This window comes from Myripristis murdjan, chromosome 2 (assembly GCF_902150065.1).
Source record: "Myripristis murdjan chromosome 2, fMyrMur1.1, whole genome shotgun sequence".
Lineage (NCBI taxonomy): Eukaryota > Metazoa > Chordata > Actinopteri > Holocentriformes > Holocentridae > Myripristis > Myripristis murdjan.
In genome coordinates, this window is record NC_043981.1 from 17235098 (window position 1) to 17244773 (window position 9676).

Here is a 9676-nt window from a genome sequence, read left to right on the forward strand (position 1 = left end):
CTCTGATGATGTTTCCTTGTATATTGACTTGTGTCGCAACCAATAAAATTCATGTGATCGTCATACAGTCAACATACATCAAAACATCCATGTTGTGAAGTGTGGCCTGCAATAAAAGTACACTACTGACTGCTGAAATCTCACAGTCTGCAGGAGCCTTAAGTTACACTCATATTGTTCATGAGGCAGCCAATTCAAGTTGGTCTTGTTGTTTTTTGAAAATAAGGCAGCTGGTGCAGAGGAAAACCATATCCAGGAAAACAAAGTGAGTCGAGCAGACTGCATTTAATGGACCAGCTTCCATGTTGGTGTATTAAGATAAAGTGACAATTAAATCACAGTTTGATATATCTCAATAAAGCAGCAGTTAAACGTGAATTCAGTAACATCACAAAAGAAACAAAAGACAAAACTCAAGGCAGTTTTATTATTCTAGTTTTCAGCACGGTGATATTCCCTGTTTCTGTTTAATAATCTCTCCTTCAATCTCTCGCCATGTTCCACCTCTACATGGTGATACAGAACTTCTGTTATTTATGTCAACTATAGGCCACCGTAACGCGTGACACAGTTTTGTCACTGCTGTTGCAGATCGGCAGAAGTTATACACTCTTTAATACTCCTTTGTTTGATAATCTCAAGGCAACACAATAAAAAAAATGCAAATAAATCTTGTTCGGGCGTTTGTATTTGTTGAAATGACATTAAGACACTGGAAATAATTCACATCAACATGAAATAACAGTTGGGAGTTGCAACAGTCATGCTTTTCTCCATATTTTCTACTGTATTCATTTATTAGATTGTTCATAGTCTACTGGTACCTACAGATTTTCTCCAGCTGACATTTCTATCTTGTGTAACCGGTGGTTTTATAGTCTTGGCCATTTTTTCATCCTGTGGTATTTTAACATATTGTCGACCTGGCAGCTTAAACAGAGCAGCGTCTGTAATTTCGTCGTCTCAATCAGTTTCGATCAATCCCAAGCGGCAGCGGCGGTGTTTCTGTGTTGAAGTTGGGTTATGCAGGTAGAGTTCAGTGAGAAGCTGCTGGTAGGAGCCAAACGTCTGGATGCCCCCCCCTCCTCTCCGCCCTGTGTGGGTTAGCAGATTATTATCGCCGGTCTGACTGCTGAACCGTCTCCAAGATATTTTATTACACACAAAAACAGGCCAGGATCCAGCGGGGTGAGGCCCAGTCCGAGGCGGGTTTCACACCTCCACTCCTCGCTCTGCACTTTCCAACCGGGTTTGGAAAGCCGGGACGATTTGGGTGACTCCCTTTCCAGACTTTTCAAAATGTTTGTCAATACTTTGTGAGTTGGGGTTTACCACAGGATGTTCTGTTTGCAGCAGGATAGTGGCAAGTGTGTTGCTCTAAACAACTTCTTCTTGAATACGGTGCATCAGTTTAAATGGAATTTGTCAAGACCATAAAGGTGAAAATGCCCAAAATCCCCATTTGGACGGGATGTTTTACAGAAGGACGTGTATCACCAACATCTCTGGTGAACTTGCAATATCTGACGTCTCATATCTACATGACTTTATGCTGCTCTCAAACTCTGCTGGCATGGACATTAGAAAAGTCTGGACAGTTTTAACAGGCCTTTTAATTCTTTCTGATTGGGCGCATGAAATTACAGACGTCCTCAATTAGTAATTAAAAGATTATTTTTCACTATTAATATGATTTAGGTTGTGCAGGAAAGAGGAAAATCCTCTGCTCATGTATACAGGGCATTAGGAATATGTGTCTCAGTGTGGGTTTTTACCGCAGTTTATGACACTCGGCCTCATGCCTGTTCACGGTCAGCGCTGTGTGTTGTAAAAAAAAAAAAAAAAAAACACTCACAAAATAAAAGCCCTCATTTCTGGTCACAATTAGAAACACATCGACTTTTAAACATCGTTAAAGACTTGATATCCAAGTCTTTAACGATTTGGATATCGCATGGTTTGCCACTGGTGGAAAACTTAAAAAAAAAAAAATCCTATTTTGACACAAATAAGCAAAATGGCTCAAGTGCCTCCAGCCGTATCCTATTATGTTAATTGGGTAATGCACGGCTGCAAGTAAACAGAAATATTAGTGGAATATTCATCTTCATACACCATGTAAAAAGCTTAGTAGGAATATCTTATATATCTTTTTTGAAATCTGGGCAAAAACCTGAATATTGTGCACACAGCAGCACCAAGCGGCAGTGAGCGATAACAGTTTGAATTTGAAGGACGTCACCGGCTGGAAATCGAGCAACAGGACGTCAGTGAGCTGCTCACTCCTCACACCGACACGTTTCTGCTTCCTCTGAGCGGCTGGGAATCAAGAAGGTGAAAACAATCTGTGCGTTTTTCATAGCAGCTCCACTGGAACAACCGGAAAAAAACTAACAACCACCAAACTTGGCGGGACACACACACACACGTTGGTTTGGCTCTGAGGTCGGGCGAGGCTGAAGTTCCACATTATGCTGTCGTCCTGTGGCTGAACTCCTCCTCCTCTCACTGTGACCCACAACGCCCTCTCCCCTCAGGCACTAACGACGATGATGAACGCTTTTTTTGCTGCCAAGATGTTCTGTAAAGCGAAAATAATGAGCTATACGTTCACGGTATAGAGAGGCAGAGGCTTAATTATGCTACGCTGCAGCTGCATCTAAACCCCAAATCGCTTTCCGATTACATGCTGGCATCAATAAGACACAGTTAGAGCAAACGGTAATGGTTTCCATGGGCGGAGGCTGGGATTTTCACCAACAAACAGTAATAAGATACAGCGAGGAAAGAGGAAATACAAACAAAACACAGCAAATGGGAGGTTAATTAAACATAACAACCGCTGAACATGATTTTTCAGGGAGACGGCATGTGTGAAAAATACAGGGCCAAATATAAATTCCATCATTATTAGGATGTGGTAGATTACAGCAGGAGAACTTACAGAGGAAAAGACAAGGTATATCAGTCAATTAATCAATTAGTTGATCAGCAGATATTTTAATTTTGAGGGTAAATTAATGATTTTATTAATTTTTCTCCTTCCTGTGAAACTAGAAGAGGGGCATAACATCCAAACAGATGCTTGGATTTCCACCAAATTTGTTTTACCCCCGCGATGATGTGTTGTTGCAATAGAAAAACAGCAATTTATGGTTTTATTCATTTTCCTCCACCCTGTGAAATTGGAAGAGGGGCATAACATCCAAACAGATGCTTGGAAGAGAGGAGAAGCGAGAAGAAAAGCACAAAACTGAAGGTCAATTATCTCCCCATGATCATCACAGGAGTTCAAAGAGCACACTGAAGTCCCTCTCCAGGTTCATAACTCTGGCAGACAGGGTACACAGAGTGTGTGCCCAGTGTGTCTCTGGCTCAACATTACTGGTCGGTCCTGGGCCGAGGAAGAAATGCCAAACTTTTCACGCCCCTCAGCCAAAAGGGGGCGCAGCATACCACAGAAACTAACCGAGCTTCTTAACAATTTAGCGTAACACCATAAACATTTTTGACGCAAAGCTGACGGAGTTAAGGAAGAGCACATTAACTTCTCACACTGATTGAGCCACGCCCACTTCATATCATTATAAAATTAATACTTCCATACAATTACACACAAAATCAATACAAAAAATTGGGCACGAATTTGTGCCAGGCAACAAGAATGCCGCAAATTTCCCCATCGTGAATGATGTGAATTTCGTGTCTTCACGTCACTGATGACACAGAAATCATGTTATTCGCATGTACATTTAAATTTCTCAACTTGAGTGAAAAATTTGCATTTTTATTTGCAAAAATTCACTTTGCGTTTGGTCTGGACACGCCATAAGGAAGATGGGTTTGGGCTCTCATCACTTCCCATCACACACTTTGTCATTATTTTTCACATTTTATACACTAAATGGTTTATCACATCATAGAAAACATGATCAGTAATGGAATAATCATTAGCTGCTGCCCTGTTCTTTAGAGCCAACATGTGGAGACGTTATAAAGAAGCCAATGTCAAACGTCTCAAAGCTTAAAAAATCTTTCTTCTACTCGCCTGCTTCTCTTCATCTCCTTCTCCTCCTTCATGATTGCTGCAGATCTGATTGCACGGCTTTAGTACAACTCCTGCCTTTGTTTAAAGTGTCTTGAATGCAGATTTCTGTCCATGCTTGATGAAAAACGAACGGCCTAAATCCTTCATCATCGCCATAAGACAGACGCTTCGGAGGCTACAGCTGATTCAATTTGGGAGCGAGAGCGCGGGCCGCATGTGGTTTCCATCAACTCTGCAGAGGAATATGAAATGGATACTGTAGGACTATGGGATAAAGCAGGCGTGCATGTTACAGTTTATCTCAAAATAATGTTCTCTCTGATAAAATCTGATGCTGGGGTTATTAGTTACGGTTCACGTGGAGATCAGTGTACCTGGAGAAAGATGAGCTGCTGGGTGGAAAAGGTCCCGGCTCTTTTCTGTGCCGCTCGGCCCAGACAGAAACTGGACAGCTTAACGATGAAAAACATTTCCACCTTAACAAGGCATTTAATCTGCTGCTCAGTCTTCATGTTTTAAAGCATTTCTTCTGTTAAGTGGAAAAACCCGCCGGCACAAGCCAATGCATGTCAAGATTTCCTTGAATCGAGGGTAAGGGTTCTTTTCTTTTTTTTCTCAAACCCCCTTGTGGTTTTTCAATTTTGTTTTCTCCTGGAATATTCTTTCTGTATTTTTTTAGCCATTAAAAATATATTAGGCCTGCCTAAAGCTGCTCCCTGATGCTGGCAGGACAGTTTATTTAATTTTATTTTTATTATTATTTCTCTTCGCAGCATGTTGGTAATTTTTAGGTGGATCTTAGTTGGCTGTGACTGTTTCAAGAGCAAAAACTGTGCAAAAGTTAAAGAAATCTTGATTTATCTGACTTTTGGAAAATCTTTGGGAGTTGCTGTATATATTGCATTACAATAAAAAAAAATGCCTTTCTCCAAAATCTTACATTTCTCTGCCACTCCTTTCTCTCTGCATCACAGAAAGCAAAGGACCAGAAACTCCTTGAAGAAATTCCTTGTCTCAAGAAACTGACACTGACTTCAAGAAAGTGAAATAAATGCAAAAGTCGACTCATGCAGTGAGAAAATCTCTTTTTTTTTCTCAATTAGCTGCCATTAAACTACAGAGAAACTTCAGAAACATCAGAAGGAAAGTTATTATTTTAACTTTGACTATCTTAAACTGCTGCTTCGTGAATCTCTTTTCATTATCTTGCTCCTCTTGTTCGCAGTGCTTGGTCATAAAATGAACTCGTTTGATATATTGATGCTGGAACCATTAAATATCCAATCCCACAACAAAATTCCCACATAATTTCCACTTGGGAGCTGAAACATATTAACCACTCTGGCTGCCTGACAGGTAAATGAGCAAGAAAGATGCAAATTAAATACATAAAAATCAAGTTCAGTTTGAGGTTGTTTCACTAGTTTGAAGAAAAATGGGATTTAGCATGAAGCTGCACTGTTAAGGTGAACTGTATTGTTTTCTTAATTTTTTTTTAAATTTTTTTTTTTTTTTTTTTTGCAGTGATATGAGCAGATCGACTTGCAGCTCTGCGGCGCCGCTGCCAGACTCTTAATCCTGTGAAAGTTGTTTATCATGCAGGATGAAGGATTTATCATAATCACTTCTGTTGGCTCTGCCTCCCAAACCAGTTTTTAATTTTATTTTTTTTTATCCTTGTCGGCAGACTCAGGTCGGCCGGTGTTTGTTTGCAAAGAATTCTGGGTTACGACGGGGGTTACAGTGCATTTGTCTGGCTTTCAGAGAATCGTAATAATGTCAGGCTTCTTGGATGAACGGCGGACAGAAAGAGCAGGATTACTGTAACGCTGCTGCAGAAATGTCACATATCTCAGCTGCTGATTTTTATGTTTGAACTCGAATGTTTCTCTGGTCCCTTCAAGAGCTTCATTCCAAATTTAGCATCAGCAGAAAGTAAGAAACAAAGTGGCTCACTGTTGAATATTACTGGCATAATTAGTTAAAATAATTAATAAGGTCCCTTCATCTCAACTCCCTAAGAGAGATGAATGATGAATGAGATTCCTTTTGAATGCTGATTTACTTTTTGCCTTTTACGTCCACATCCTTGCTGAAACACGTATATTTTGAATGGTATCAAAAACATGCATCAACAAAACTCAATTATATTTAAGGTTATGGTCAAAAGCGTGCGGTGCCGTCCTGTTCACGGTGCAGCGCTGCCACAAGTGATGGGAATTTCATCTCCTTTCAGTGAGTCAGATGATTTAAAAATGGCTCTCTGTCCAGTAGCTTTTCCAGTCAGTGAAAGTCAGAATGATACATTCACTTATGATTAGTGTTTCTGCATGTTTACCACTTGTATTGTTCAAATCTATTTGAAGTGTATTACGAATCCACATGATCTACTGTGTAAATAAGACAGTTTCAGAGCTGCTGTAAGGTTTATGTTTTCACTTTGATGAAGCGAGGCTAATGACTTTCATAGACTTCAAGTCTTTATGCTAAGCTAACGGGAAATGCTGCCCACTGGATGTGCAAAAGTGAAAATGGTGTCCAATATCTTGTCTCAGTCTGGGGAAGTCAAAAAGCAGGATTTGGCCCAAAATATTGGGCAGTAAAAGTAATAACCAGAACCCAAGTATTAGTTGTCCCTCAGTCTCATGACAGCCTCGTATGCAAGGCCATGTGCAAACTTTTTTAATAGATACTTAAGTCAAATGTATAACCGTTGCTAGAGTCGGCTAGCACAGCAACAGTTTTATCTGGCAGCTAGAACACTAGGTTCTTTTCCCAGCTCGGTCGACCTCGCTTGGCTCTGAAACTGTCTGAAGTGTGTGATGCGACAGAGGGAGACCTGGGGCGTGGGGTTGAGGTCGGAGAGGACTGGCCAGACGCAGATGTAAACAATACGGGGGCAGTACATTCATCCTCCATTTCAACGCCATCCTCAAATCTGAAAACAAAATGAGAAGGAGGTGGGTGTGTTAGAATGTGTTTTTCTGTCTTTCAATTTTTTTTTTTAATCATTTTTGTGCTTTTCCTCAGCCTGCCTGCTTTACACCGCTATACATACATACATACATACATACATACAAACATAGCTATTTCCTAGATTTCCCAGAGTTTCTTTGGACAATAACTGGAAAAAGTGCCTGAATGCGAGGAAGCATTTCAGCTTTGTGTTTGTATGTAGTAGAGCTGGGAAGATGTGCTTATCATGATTTATTGCTATCACAATATTTAGATGCTGATTCGAAATGTTTTGCAATTCTATATTACGATTTATTGCAAGTTTTGAATTATCCTCTGTTGTGGAAATGTGTCAGAAATTCCCACTTATTGTTAGTCTTCCTGGAAAACCAGACATCCTCTGAACAGCCTCGCTCTCTAGTTTGTGGCTGTAAAGTTTGATGAGGCTGTGATTCTCCTAGAGGTCACTAGAGGTCATGTTATACAATGAAATGGCTGCTATGGGGATGAACATCATCACACATGAATCAAATGTGGCTCATTGAATCCACAAGAGTCTCAGCTTTCCAGGAGTGAGGGAGACTGGGTCCTACAGAGAGAGAGAGAGAAAGAGAGAGAGATGCATTTATGTTTTTGTTTCAAACGTTATAAACTTGCCCTGCAGTATTTAATCTGTCAGGTGGGCACTTTATTTTTTCATTTATTTATTTATTTATTTATTTATTTATTTATTTATTCAGTCTGCCCAGCAAGTTGGAGAGTCTGAGTGGAAGCAGCGACAGAAGAAATGGATGTGCCAGCAGCTGGAGTTCACAGGAGCATCCGAGTGGTTTCTCTCAGAGCGACGTGGAGGCTGATGCCTCCTCTGCAAAGCCTGAAGCTGCTCTCAGATCAGCTTTGGACAAGCAGCATGAAGCAAGGCACATGTTTCATTTGTGCACTGTTTTTAATATTGTGCTTACTTTAAAGTAGTTATATCATATACTATTGCCCTTATTATAAGCATGACACATTTTTCATGGCTTATCTCATCTTTAAATGTTAATGAGCGGATAATAAGGAGGGTACAGTTAGGCCAGCAGAAATTATTTTACTCAAATAATTCTCCATCATCTGACTCTGTGTCTTTATGAATTATTCTATTATTTACAGTGATGTTTACATACATTTCCAACAAAAATACTTTGGATTCTTTTTGTCCTCTTACCTCTTCCCTATGATGCCAACTCATCCTGTCCACTTTACGTCCCAGTCTCTGCCTAGTGTAACACAGAATTGTGTGTATGCATGATATTTGTCTTGCTTCACCACTAAAAATTGGAATTAAAAAAAAAAAAAAAACCTAGAAAGTGACTGAATGATACATTAATTGACTGATTAATTGATTAATGGCATCATATAACAATAGTGCAACATACAGACACAACACAGATACAGGCAAAGCGCATGGCTGTCAGCCTGTGAAATCTTTGCAAGTAAAATAAACTTTTTGAAAAACGTTTTTGAAAACTCTTTTTCGTATCATTAACGGATTCTTTGTTTTGTTTTTGTTTTAGAATATTTATTTTACATTCTTAACTATTTGAATTTATTGTCCTGTGTCTTTGTATAACATTATGTTGAACACATGTCTGCAATTTTTCATAGATTGAATTTGAATGTATTTTCAATAAAGATTTAGGGACACAAGACGGGAGCCGCTGGTGACGTCACCGTGAAGTTCTTCACAGACACTCCGTGAGGCCTTCACGGCCCACAGAGGACCCGGTCTTTGTGGAACCTGAAGGCAGCAATCCGTGAAATAAAACCCGACTTGTATGTCTGATCGTCTTTTTTAAAACATTTCCACTACAACAAAATTTAATTTTGGTGTGACATTTTTACCGCTGGTGTTCATTAATTATGCTACATTAGCGACATGTGTTGTATCAGAGCTGAGCCCGGTGAGCTACGCGGCTGCAGGCTTCACTTTAACGGGCAAACTGCCGTTAAATGTCGCCACAAGCTCGGGGGGTTAATCAATAAAGTAAAACAGTTTCTAAAGCACTTACATGTCCTTCACATGTCCATTCTCTGCCTTCATCTCGCTGTTAGTCAGGACGCAGTGTGTCCTGTGCCGGGGCACCGCCTCCCTCCTCCTCGCTGCTCTCTCTCACCGCCTCCACAGATTTAATAATCCCGTTTATCTTTTCTGTCGTGCACATTTTCCACTTTCTGGGCTAATAATTCCGGGTCCTTTTATGTGGCATTATCTTTATTTTCCGCTCTCTCTGCTCGGTCTGTGTTAATCTGAACAGGTGTTACGGATTAACTGGTTTCCGTGTTAACTGGTGACCTTTGTTTGTAAACGTCGGGCGTTTCTCGTGGCAACAGCAGATGTTCTAATCACGGCGAGGGGACGCAGCTGACCTCGCGAACGCCTGAATGACTATTATTAAATCTCTTATAATTTTCTAGACTTGGCTAACTATCTGCTCAACTTAGCTTGTTGGTGGTTCATGTGCTTTAGTGAAACGGTGGGATCAGAAATCTACTCCATATTTTGCTTTATTTTCTTCAAAATAAAAAATTATCCACCCGGGGTTCGATACCGGGTGTGAAACTTAAAAGAAACGTTGTAAGTCATTTAATTAGACCACTAGACTGATGTACTTGTTGCGGGGTGTGTCTGAC

General features: G+C 40.2%; 1 long non-coding RNA gene across 1 annotated transcript; it reads right to left on the minus strand.

Moving 5' to 3' along the window:
* Positions 1–257: 257 nt before the first annotated feature.
* On the minus strand, positions 258–9434 carry LOC115372182 (uncharacterized). The gene is made up of 3 exons (XR_003929430.1): positions 9055–9434; positions 6888–6986; positions 258–1094 (listed from the first exon to the last, which is right to left on the minus strand). It is a non-coding gene; the product is annotated as an uncharacterized LOC115372182 (long non-coding RNA).
* Between the last annotated feature and the right edge of the window lie 242 nt (positions 9435–9676).